Source organism: Psammomys obesus, unplaced genomic scaffold (assembly GCF_907164565.1).
Source record: "Psammomys obesus unplaced genomic scaffold, mPsaObe1.curated_primary_1811, whole genome shotgun sequence".
NCBI lineage: Eukaryota > Metazoa > Chordata > Mammalia > Rodentia > Muridae > Psammomys > Psammomys obesus.
In genome coordinates, this window is record NW_026595539.1 from 6,040 (window position 1) to 18,016 (window position 11,977).

Genomic DNA, 11,977 nt, shown 5'->3' on the forward strand with positions numbered 1-11,977 from the left:
CCCTTTTTATGTTGCAATCAACTCAAGGCCTTGGGCATGCTAAACACATGTTCCACCACCAATCTATGTGTTTCATTTTATTTTGTTTTGTTTCAAAAGATGTTCTCCCTATGTAGCCTAGGCTGGCCTTTCATTCACAACCCTCCTGCCTCAGTCTCCCCCACCTCCAAACCCTAAGATTATGGTAGAAGTGTAGAAGAAGATATAGTTAGGTTTGGCATCAGGAACTTGAATTCAGATATGCTGATAATGAGCATATTGCTGTTTTTCTATCATATACCAATGCACCTGTCCATACAGCTTCATTGGCTTTCAATAATAAAGCACATGACTCAGAATTAGCAGTGGAGTTAATACAGAAGTAGCTGATACACAGAGACATTAAAGAAAGAATAGCTGGGTAGTGGTGGCGCCACCTTTAAGTCCAGCTCTCGGGAGGCAGAGGTGGGTGGATTTCTCTAAGTTTGAGGCCAGCCTGGTCTACAGAGATGGTTTGCCCTTGAACCCTTCATCTTGCCTCTACCTCCTAAATGTGGGGATTAAAGGTATACACCACCATGCCTGGCACTCAGAGTTGTTTTCAGCTACTTTTTTTTTTTTTTCATTTTGGCAATGTAACTGCTAAAGACAAAGATAACTCCCAAGCCAGTAAGAAAACATACAACTAGAAAATATACAATGGGAAGACCAATGTTTAAGATAGAGAATGTGCCTGTGCATATTTTCTTAATGTTAGGGAAGTAAATTTCCACTGTATTCTAGAAAAAAGGATGTGTACATCCACAATGTGAACATTCATTTTACGTATGATGAATGAACACTAACCAATACATTCTTTACATCTCTTTTAATTTTTCTTTTAAATATTTTTTTTATAATTTATACAGTGTTTCTGTCTCAGGGTTTCTGTGGCTCTGAGGAGACACCATGACCACAGCAATTCTTATAAAGGAAAGCGTTTAATTGGGGCTGGCTTACAGTTCAGAGTTTTAGTCCATTGTCATCATGGTGGGAAGCATGGTGGCGTGCAAGAAGATTCTGCATCTGGATTGTCAGGCAAGAGAAAAAGAGAGACACTGGGCAAGGGTTTGAGCATTTGAAACCTCAAAGCCCAGCCCTAGTGGCACACTTCCTCCAAAAAGGCCACACTTACCTCAACAAGGCCATACCGACCTCAACAAGGCCACACTTCCTAATGCCACTCCTTATGAGTGTATGGGGGCCGTTTTCATTCAAACCACCAGTTTTTACATCCCTCTCAGTTTTCCCTTCACATCTATGACACTGGAATTATGTGTTTCTTGTTTTCTAAACCAATGCCGAGAGTCCTGATAGACCTTTCTCCTTCCTATATACACATGAAAACACAGACACACACGCATGCAAGTGCACATACACACATGCTAATTGATGTGCATATTTGTATCAGCCTGTTTTCCTCTCCCCACCTAATCAACCAGCTGTTACTCTGCTTCATATTCCAATGAACGATTCCTTGTTGATCTGCCCACCTCAGGAGTGTGTATTGTTCCTGGACTAGCATCACCCATTTTATGTTATTCATTAAATGCTGTAGCTTCTATCTGAGAGTTGTGGATTATCAATTCTCATTTCTGTATCATTCCAAATTTGACATTTTCTACATAACTCATTTTCTTCTTTAAGCAAAGTGTCAACCCTAAGGTAAAAAAAAAAAAAAAATAGATTCCTACCTATTTACCTCTAAAATACATAAAATATTAAATCTTTAGTGTGATCCACAAATGCAGTTTACCTATTCAGGCACAGTGTGTGCCCTCTTCTCCTATTCTCTTTTTCAAACACACTAGCCCACCTCCTAACATGTATCAAAGCTCCAGTTCCCATCATCAATTCAACAATATTCATTATTGACTTTTTGGCTTAGAGAACCATTATAGGATGAAATGTGATCGTGTTTTGAACAGTTGTTCCCCAGCTGCTGGCATTAGTTTGGGAAGCTGTGGAAAATTTAAAAGCTGGAAACTACCTGGCAGAAGCAGTCACTAGGGGCACACATTTGAAGGCTCTACCTGTCCCCTCGTTCCTACTTCTCATTGCTTCCTGGTCTGCTCTGATGTGAGCAGCCTCCTCCACATGTACCTGCTGCCATGAGGTGAGCTGCTCAGCCATACATTCACCAATGTAATGGTCTGAAACCAGGAACCAAAATAAGTCTTTTTTTTTCCCCTAAGTAACATTTGCCAGGCATTTTGTCATAGCAATATAAACTAATAAGAAGATTATTTTTTGACAAAGTATCTCAGTCAGTTTTCCAAGAGAAACTTCATTTCTGGAAAGTTAATTTCATCTCACAGCCTGCAGCATCTTCAGCATCTCTCTGTCCTGTAGAGTCTCTTTCTGATTCCTTCCAATAGTGTATAAGATTTAACAGTTATACATTAGAACTCATGTGTAGAACTCATCCTACCCATCCACCTAAATCTCATTTTCAATCTCTCTATTTGCTAACCATGATTTAGTCTCTATATCTCTACATTTGGACTTTTAAATTTTTAGATTCTGTATATGAGCTATCTATCATACAATATCTTTCTTTCTTATTCTGAATTATTTCACTTGTAACAGTATCCTTTGGTGTCATCCAATGGTAGCAAATGGCAAGAACCTGAAATTTCTTGGCATTCAATAGTTATCTGTTGCAATTATCTGTTCAACAATTTCACATATTCATCAACAAACAGACAAATGTTGCCTCAATGTCTTGTCTACAGTGATAAGTCTACAGATCATATGTACAACATGAGTCCAGTAGAAAATAAAAAATATACGTACATACATACACATATATTATAATACATTACAATATTCAATATGTGCACATATATGTTTTCATATTAAATACATACACAGAGCTATGACTGTGTGTCAAGTTGATAAGGGGTAGACTAGTGACACCTATTCTTGGTTGTCAACTTGACTACATCTGGAATTTGGTAAACCAAAATAGCATGTGGCACCTGTGACAGAATTTTTCTTAATTAAATCATTTGAAGTGGGAAGACCCACTTTTGATCCATGCCTTTTGAGGGGAGAAGATCCACTGTGGGGCTCTGCTGGATAAGGTTGAAGTCTGTCTCTGCATAGCCATTTATTTTGCACTCTGTCAGACAGGTCCCCTTTTTTCAGCGGGGTTCTAAAAGTCTCCCCCAAGCTGAGTGACCCCAGGTCTTGTAAGGAGCACCACATATCCCTCAGGGAAGATTGCAGGCCAAAGCCTTTCCTGATAAGGAAACCAGTTCAGCCAGCTATCTATTCATAGAAATGCCCCACCCTGCTAAGGAGATCTTAGTGTTAAGCAGTGGCCTTGAACTTCACTTGGAGCTCTCCCACCCACCTGTAGGTTATTAAGTACCGTATTCTCCTTCTTGTGATAGGACCATGCTAGTGCACAGGAAACGAGGCCCTGTACCAGGACATGCAAATCAAGTAGCTCTAACCCCCTTACCCCAGTGAATCAAACATTCACCCTTGAAATCCCTCCCACTGCCCAAAGGTTGATACATTCCTGATTTCAAATAGAAGTGCATGCTGCTCCCTGGCTGCTTGACACCATCAGCCTTCCCCCATGACTGCCTGAGATTCCTCATTCATCCCCCACACTGGCTGCAGCTCACCAGACTTGCCCTCCAACCTGCTGGGCCTGGGCCTCCCAGATCACTGTCTAGGCTGCAAGCTGACCAGGCATGGGCTTATGCCCACAACACTGCTATGCTTAGCACAACAGCTTAACCAAGAGCTGTAAAACTTTGGTATTGCCACAGATGCTTTGGAATGCCCAAGAGCTTCCACTGCCACCTGCGATCTCATGAGTTAAGCTGAAACACTCTGTGGAAAACCTTTTCCCCTGCCCCCCCCCCAAAGAGCTCTACCTGCTCCTGAGAAAAACTGAACCCTACCCCCTCCGACCCATGTTCTCTGACAGGAAGACAAGCTCCAGGACCCTAGCTGAGATCCAGACCCCCACAGAAAAGAGAATGGCAATACACCTTTAATCTGGGCCACACCTTCTGCTGGCATCTTATATAAAGGGTATAGAAGAAGAAAGTTTTCTTTGCCTGCTTGTTTTCACCCTCTGGTAAGTCTGTTCCTTCACTGGCCTTAGAGCATACCCCTTATGGGATTCTGGCATGTACTGAAGACAAGCCAAGACATCCAGCCTTGTGGCCTAAACATCTACTAGATTTTTGGACAATTGGTAGGCAGCCATTATTGGACTAGTTAGACCACAGCCTGTAAACCATGACTTGTATATTATCAGACCCACCAAGCCATAATGTAGGATGTGCACAGCAACAATCTGCTATCAAATAGAAGTGATATGTATGTGTGTGTGTGTGTGTGTGTGTGTGTGTGTGTGTTTGTGTGTGTGTGTGAGAAAGAGAGAGAGAGAGAGAGAGAGAAAGATCAGGCCTAAACAGGTCCTGAAAGCACAAGCAAGTCACATAAAGAAGTTGCCCAAATATGTATGGTTTTTACCCCTGTATACAGCCTTATGGGGTGTGCCATATGACTGAGTGAAATACTGGGGCCTGGTTTAATGATGGTTCTCCACATTATTCAGGTACCACCCAGGAATGAATAGCTGAAATATTACAATCCCTTTCTGAGACAACCCTGAAAGATACCAATGACGGAAAATCTTCATAGTAGAAGAACTTTGCGTAGTATACATGGTCATACATTCTGTTCGGAAAGTAAAATGGGCAGATGTCTAATTGTTCATATTCTGGAGTCACTGGATCAGTTGGATAGCCAGAATAGTTATGTCCCACGTAAGTCATCAGAATGTGACTTCAGCAGACAAGGACTTCAATAATCAAGCTGATTGGATTACCCATTCTCTGGACAGTCAGCCTCTTTTTCGAGCCATTCCTATCATTGCCCAGTGGTTCTATGAACAAAGTGACCATGGTGGCAGAGATGGGGCTGTGCATGGGCTCAACAACATGGACTTCCACTCAACTAAGGCTGATCTGGCCACAGCTGCTACCGAGTGCCAGATCTAACAACAGCAGAGACCAACACTGAGTCCCAAATATGGCACTGTTCCCCAGGCTGACCAGCCAGTGACCTGGAGACAATTTGACTATGTTGGGCCACTTTCTCCATGGAAAGAACAACATTTTGTCCCTGTGGAAGTAGATACTTGTTCTGGTTATACATTTGCCTTTCTTGTATATATTTATTCTGCCAAAACTATCATTTTATCCCTTACAGAATGTCTTATCCACCATCATGGAATTCCATACAGTATAGCTTCTGACCAAGGAACTCACTTAGCAGTCAGCAAAGCATGACAGTGGTCCCAAGATCATGGCATTTTCCAGTTGTACCATGTTTCCCACCACAATAAAGCAGATGGCTTGACAGAAAGATATAATGGGTCTTTGAAGACACAATTGTGGTGTCAATTAGGTAACAGCCTACACATGGTAGTTTCTCCCATAGCCAAAATCCATGAATCCAAGAATCAAGGGGTGGAAAAAATGAATACTATCATCCCTAATGACTCACAACAAATATTTCATTGAACTGGAAGCTCAACTTCCCCCCTGGCTACTTTGAGCTTCTAATGCCTTTAAACCAATAGGCTAAGAAAGAAACAGCAGTGTAGGCAGGGCAGATGATTGGTCTAGACTGGCATGAGAAAGTTGGATTTCTTCTCCACAATGGAGGTAAGATTATGTCTGAAGTGCAGAAGAACAGTGAGGACATCTCTTGGTACTACTGTGTCCTGTGATTAAAGTCAGTGGGAAACTACGACAACCTAACCCAGGCAGAATGACGAAAGCTACAGATCCTTCAGGAATGAAGGTATGAGTTACTCCTCCAAGAAAAAGGACAAGACCTGTTGAAGTGCTTATGTGTGTGGGGGTGGGGGTTACAGAATGTGTAGTAATATCAGCTGAGGCCATAGGACCAGTTGCAGAAATGATGATTATAAGTAACATAAGTATTTCTATCATATTTTGTTCAGAATAATGTTGTACAGACACTTGTGGTTTTTTAAGATTTATTATGTAATATAAAATAAATTAAGAGTATATCAGTGGTCATCATATTTAAGTTTTGAGATACTAAAAAAATTTTTCCTCAGGAGAAATAGTCACTTATTCTAAAATTTATAATGCATTTGTGGTTGTACAAGGAACAGTTATATCATGTTAGGCATTGTGTGTGTGTGTCTGTGCATATGTGAGAGAGTGATACACAGAGACAGACAGAGAAATAGAGTCAGAGACAGGAGTGTCCCACTGACTTAGTTAATTTACCTTCTCCTATCATACATCAAATGATATGCTGAATGATGGATAAGCTGAATGAGCTGATGGGTATGCTAACTTTCTTCATGACTAATACATCTTTTATTCTCCCTACACATCATCAAGCACTCTGTATACACACAATAAAATCGCATCATGAGAGAAGAACATAAAGACCAAGGCGGGCAAGATGGCACTGTGGGGAAAGGCACTTCCTCCACAAGTAGGCCAGCCTGAGTTTCAATCTCCAGAACCCATAAAAGTAGGAGAAAAATCAAACCGCAAAGCTATTCTGTGGTACCTATATGATGGTTCAGGAGGTGATGGTGCTTGCCTCCGACCCTGACCAGGTGACTTCCATTCTCAGCATCCACACAGTGGAAGAAGAACCAGGTTCTACAAATTGTGCTCTGACATGGACACACAGCTGTGGCACATGCATGGACACACACTCAAGTGCTTCAATATATGCAAATAAATAAAAAATAAATTTCAAAATGTGATAAATGATTAAGAACAAAAAGGACCTTACTTACTCTGAAACTAATTTCCTCTTGAACATTTGGTTGCTATGTAACTAAATTTCACCTGTGTCCACACACATAAAACAGGACATGATTGTGACTTTTTTATCTTTGTTTTTCCAGTTGCTTCAAAAGATAAAATTAACTTCAACTGATCCCTCTTTGTCTCACTTTTTCTATAGGTACCAGAGGTGGTGAAGAATCAGAGAATACAGTTACCATGCTAGCTAGGTTATTGAGAAGGTGGGGAATGGGCTTAATGGACCCCAGTTCTAACCCTTACTGAGAATTTCTTCTATCTTGTCTCATCACATTAAAACATCTCCCTTGTATATTACCTTTATGCTACTTTTGTTCAAAATGGACAAGACTTGAACATGGCTGAGTTGCCTGTCAAGTCCTGCCATGACAGGGTGAGCAAGTCCTCTATATCTCCTGCTTCACCATTATGTCTGTCAGATACACTGTGCCAGAAGGTTCAATGCTATAGAGAGAGAATGGGTGACTGACCAAGGTAAACTGTCTCTGTCATCTCTTAGTGCTGGAAGCTGCTTGCCTGCACTTCCTACTGAAGAAATAATTTTAATCCTTCTCGAGTCTCTGATGGGGCTGAAGACTAGATACTTATAGTTTCACAGTAAGGCTTAAGTTCTTTAGGATTTAAGAAAATGTTTGAAGGTCTAAAAAGATGTTTTTTTTTTAAGTCAATAAATACAAGATATGATAGAGAATGATTTAGGTACAACACTTTAGACTCACCTAGATAGGATAGACAGTACTTTCTTCAAGGCTGTCAAATACAAACAAGCTATAAATTTAGAATGTAACTTTTACATATGGTTTCCCTTTCATTGCTGTTCTTATTGTATGTGGTTTATTATAAATAAATAAAGTTCACACACATTTGAAAAATACAGATATGGGGAAAAAAACTTTAAGTCATACATGTCTACTATATATCCGGGACCACATAACAATTAAAGGGAGATCATGAACATAAACTCTAAGGAGTAACAGCCATTGATGCCTAAGTGACTGTGCTGAACTTTATTATCAGTGATCTCATCATGGATCATGAAACTCCTAGAAAAGATGCCAAGTATGGAATATTCAATAAACATCTTAAGTGTAGATTTCCACTTTTATAAAAACTAAAGCACCCATTCTTTGATAACTATTGGAACTACACACAAAAAAGATGGGGTTGATAGATACAACAAAGACTAATTCAAAATTTCTGACTTGAAGAGAATTTACAACACATTGAAAAGTATGTACAGATATTTATAGAAATGTGCACATACTGTTTCAGTGATGGATTGTATTTGTGTTTTTTAAAAAGCCATTATGTGATCTAGCAGGATGGTTCGGCAGATAAAAGTGCTTGCTGTACAAGTCGCACTACCTGAGTTTTACTCCTGGAATTCAAAGGAGAGAACCAGTGCCCAGAAGTTGTCATCTGACATCCACACTCCTGCCATTCCATTGGCAATCCTAACTGCGAGCACACTCCCACCCTCAAGACAAACACATGCACCAATACAAAAAAAAAAAAAAAAATAGGTTAAAAAAAAAGCCAACTCTAAAATTACCCAAAAAAGCTCTCTTCAGTGGAATAGAATATGAATTTTATATGCAGCTCTAAGTGCTAAACTTGGAAAATGAAAAGCAAATGTTAAGAATAGAAAGTGATGAAAATAGAGCTGATGAACTAGTTTCTTATTCAAATAATACTTTAGGAAGGACGCTTCATGATTAATGCTAAAATAATTATTTAAAGAAGGTCTGAAACAGACCTTAATATTAAAAGTGTGATGAAATGATTTTAATCTGAAAATTAGAACTGATATGGCTTCACAAAGGAAGAAATGAAGTTTGTTTAAAAAAAAATCCTGGCATTTAAAAAAATCCAATTCAGAATTTCCACAGATTATGACCATTCAAATAAGACTTTACCATGAGACATCATCTGCCATATGCAAAGGAAGTTGATGACAGAGGAAACACAGTCAACAAACTGACTGTTTGATATGTAAATCATGTGTGAAAAGAAATAAAAGAACAACTACCTAAAAAATAATGAGATTAAACCCTAAAAGTACATACAACAAATAGGCACTAACTGATAACTAGACATGACTTTGTAAATACACAATAAAATAAAACCATTGCAAAGAAAAACAAATGGCATAAATAATGCATAATAAAAATGGATACAAGGACATTCCAAGATGGTGGACTAAGACAGTGACCTGGCTGCTGACTCCAAAACACCAACATCTATGTTTCCCAGATGAGAGGAAGCATCCTGGGATCCAGGAACACACAGGTCCAGCGCCCTTCCCCCACAGGACAACTCCTGGGTCCAAGAGTCACACAGGGTCCTAGGCTCTCATCACCTGGAACCTTCCTCCCCTATCCAAGATGGCAATGCCTAGCTGCCATGCTGTTGACTCCGAAACTCCAATGACTCTTGGTGTCTTTCCAGGAGAGAAGAGAGAACTACCCAGCCAGACACACAGAATACCACCCTCAAACCTTGCAATTACTCACACCATCCTGAAGACTACTCTGGAGTCCTGAGACATGCAGATCCACCCTGTGACTCACAACATACTAAAACTTATGGGGCACAATGAACGCAGTGCTAAGAGGAAAGCTCATAGCACTAAGTGCCTTCATAAGAAATTGGAGAGATCCCATACTAGCAACTTAGCAGCTCACCTGAAATCTTTAAAAAAAAAGCAGAAGAGGAAAAAGAAGAAACACACAAAGAGGAGTAGATGACAGGAAACAATCAAGTTTCATATGTGTTCAAACAAATGCCACAGGACTGTGAACAACCTGCTTCTGAGATGTATTTGAGACTTGGGGACCCCTTCGAGTCTAGTTTTGTGCACTCTTCTGCCTTTGCTGACTGCTTGCACTCTTCAATTCACGACATGGCGGGCCATGTTGCATCCCATTTACTTCCAGCAACTCCACTGGCAGAGCCATTGGTATCTCCCAGGTATTTAGACTCTGTGTGTCACTAGCAGCCATTTCTCAAAAACAGAAGAAATGTTTGCTGGCTTTGATCCAAAAGAAGAGAGCCTGGCAAAGTGTGCTCTTAGAGATACTCTTGCAGGGGTAATAATTAATCTTCCGCCGATGTTTGTTGTAGTCTTATGCTCAAGAATGTTGCCTTACATAGTTACCACACAGTACTGCATTTTCTTTGTATGAACCCTCTTCAAAACGTCAAAGGATTCAAGTGATTTTTCTATCTCTTCTTCAGAGATATGAGGTACAAGATAGAGCATATTTTCTTCTAGCTCAAATTAGCTCTCAGTTCTCGATAACTTCATGAAAATGTCAGGATTGTGTGTGTGTGTGTGTGTGTGAGAGAGAGAGAGAGAGAGAGAGAGAGAGAGAGAGAGAGATCACTCAGTTTCTGACTGTAGACTTCACCAAGGGCTATAGGCAACCTGTTAGTTCATGGTGGTCAGACTTTCCCAGAACAAGTCATATTTTTCATAGTGCCCTTTCCAATAATGGGACCAATGAAGACGAATTCTTGGAAACCACAAATGGAGTAGTAGTAAGAGCAAGGGATGGAGAGATGATTTATTCAGAAAAGTGTTTGCTGCAAAAGCATGAGAACCGTAGCTCAAATCGCTAGCACTCAAATAAAAGTGGTGCCATTCTCTAATTCCAGCACCACTGAGCAGGGGCAGCCTCAAGGTGCATGAGGCTTCTTGACCAGCTAAGCTAGCTGAACTGGTGAGCTCCAGGTTCGGTAACAGATTTCTGGCTCAAAGAGTAAAGTAGAGAGCATTTTAGAAAAACCCCTGACACCAACCTCTACACTCCACATACCCATACACACAAACACATATACACGAGAACACACACACGAACACTTACAGATGCATATGACACACAGATACAAACATACACACATCCCCCACACATGGATTTTAAAGAAATATTGTTGTCTACTTAATTGAAAGCAAAACATTTCTAAACTTGCCTGTTTGATGGGGTAAAGAAAGCAATCCATTTTTCCTGCTGATATTTGTATAAAAACTTAATTATTTGTTTTGGTACAAAACCTGCATCTGGAGGCGCAGCTGTTCCAAGAGTCTCAATCTGATTCTATTTTCAATTATCCTTCACTATTTTCCAAGGCTCATCCATCTTCCTCAAAGGACAAAAGACAGGTTAAATTAGTGGGGACAAGGATGACTGCCAATGGCAGGTCTCGCCACTGCACAGGAAGCGCACCTTCCCTTAGCTGATTCCTACATGCACAGGAGTTTGCACAGCAGGTCTGAATGTGCCTCTTAGAAAACCATGTTTGTAGTGTTGCCACTTGTCTATCATCCGTAATCTTCCATCGCAAAAGGTTTCTTACTATTCTCTACTAAACTAAGGTAAATTACCACGCCCAAAGTCTTAGTGTAAGCAATATAGACGAAGCCAATGTTTGCTTTCCTTAGGGAAGGCTGTATTTTTAGTGGACACCAAACAGAATCTGGTATAAACCCTATTGGTGCTTGGGCACTAAGTTTCTTCAGAGTATTTCTGGTTGTGACATTTCATGTGCATTGACATAACTCCTTACTCTGTAAACTGAGGATGTCCTGTGTGACTCAAATTAGTGAGAACTTTGAAAATTTGTTCATGTTTTCCCCTAGATTTTGCTTCGTATTCCTCTTCCTTTTGCTAATCTTGTTCTATGTCCTTTTCTAATAACAAAGCTTAACGGTACATGCAATGATACATTGTGTTCTACAATAACTTCTCTATTAGTCAGTTTACACTGCTAGAACCAACTAACAGCATCCTTACTATTCACAGTTCTAATGGATGAGAAATACAAGATCAAGGTTCTGACAAATCTTCTCAGGATCCATCTCCTGATCTGGAGTCAGTTTCACTAGCCTAAAAATAATGGTACCTTACGGTGATCCAAGTGTCCTTCGTGACTTAAGAAAGGAAGAGAATGGCAGAAACAGATCCTATCTCTGTATATCCTGTCACAAAGGCATTAATTTCATCATGAACTTATTACCTTCCCAAATTCCCTGACTCCAAATACTATCACATTTAGATAAAGCAGACATAAAGTCATAATATTTCCTAAAAATGCATTAGATCTGAAGA

The 11,977-nt window shown here is 40.1% G+C and overlaps 1 pseudogene; it reads left to right on the forward strand.

Annotated features, from left to right (window-relative positions):
• The first annotated feature begins 4,281 nt into the window (after nt 1-4,281).
• LOC129685784 (uncharacterized) lies at nt 4,282-6,024 on the forward strand (annotated as a pseudogene).
• Nucleotides 6,025-11,977: the final 5,953 nt, after the last annotated feature.